Source organism: Myotis lucifugus, unplaced genomic scaffold (assembly GCF_000147115.1).
Source record: "Myotis lucifugus unplaced genomic scaffold, Myoluc2.0 scaffold_1041, whole genome shotgun sequence".
In the NCBI taxonomy this organism is placed as follows: domain Eukaryota; kingdom Metazoa; phylum Chordata; class Mammalia; order Chiroptera; family Vespertilionidae; genus Myotis; species Myotis lucifugus.
The window spans coordinates 17,424-18,694 of record NW_005872089.1 but is presented as its reverse complement, the minus strand read 5'-3'; the positions used below and the strand labels follow the sequence as shown (position 1 = coordinate 18,694).

The 1,271-nt window shown below is 46.9% G+C and overlaps 1 pseudogene; it reads right to left on the bottom strand.

Annotated features, from left to right (window-relative positions):
- Window positions 1-226: 226 nt before the first annotated feature.
- Window positions 227-1,009, bottom strand: LOC102421055 (annotated as a pseudogene).
- Window positions 1,010-1,271: the final 262 nt, after the last annotated feature.

Genomic DNA, 1,271 nt, shown 5'->3' with positions numbered 1-1,271 from the left:
TTCCTTAAACCTCTGTATAACTCACACTTATTTCAGCGTTTAATATTAGAAATATTTGGAGATTTTTTTGTGACCAGAAATATGACATAGGATCTTAACTCTTGTCTATATCAATTAGCCTATGGCAAAATTTTGTTGCAGTATCCAAGCACCTATAGATGATGTTAAGTGAGGAATTACTGTAATTTATTGAGAGAGCCCCCTCCTTGCCCTGGAAGTCTCTAGGTCATTTTTTCCTCTTGTAGATCTTATCTGCTAGCCTCAGGGAGATGGCTGGGGGCAGGAGCTAAGGGTACTTACTGCTCAATGAGACACATTAGGTGGCTGTAATTATCTTCCTCAAATTTCTTGAACAGCCTGCAGATTCAGCTCCTCTAGAGTGCCTTCACCAGGGCTACCTTCTCAGGCTCTTTCTGCTCATAATTATCCTGCAGGATCTGACTCTGTTCCATAAAGGCCCATTGCAAACACTGAACCACCAGCCAGATAGCTGCATTTGTTGTCCTGGATGTCAGTGCCAATCTTGTCCATACACTGGAGTCCCCAAAGAGGTCAAGGTAATCATACTGAATCTGAAAGCGCTCTCCCATCTCCAGTAGGATCTTCTTGGCATTGGCAAGTTCCTTCTCCCCATTGATGCCTGCCATATACATGGCAGCAGCTATAGAAAGGTAGAAAGAGCAGAAAGCTGTCTTATACTTGACAATATATTTGTACCTCTTTTCAGTGTATCTGCCAAAATCCACACTGCCGCCAGGGGCTGTGATGAGGTCTAGGACATGTCCAATCTCATTCTGATAGGAACTCTGCAAGAACAGGTTGATCAGGTTCAGGTAATAGGGATGCTCTCGGCAGTAGAGCTTCAGCAGATGCTAGATACATGCTTACAGAAGCATAGCATCATTGATGGCATCCAACCTATGCCTGGCTTCTGATCCCAGCAGATGTGCCCTCATCAGGTGAGGGATTAATCCATAATGTCATCTGACACCAGAAAGAAAGCTTGACGGAGCTCGAAAATGGCGGAGGCTTAGACGGACGTGTTGGTGCTTTATCCCGGAGCAGATAGGGGCGAGCAGCTGAAACGGGTAACAATCAGCCCAATCAAGCTGGGGAGGTTCAGCTGAGAGGCAGTCTGCAGCCAGGAAAGACAGAGAACTCCTAAAAAATGCGGATGGTTAGAGATTGAGGCTGAAACCTCCCCCCTGGGCGCCAGCGCAGCGGCGAGACCACGCCATCTTGGGTTGCGGCTACCGGTTACCGGCATCCAG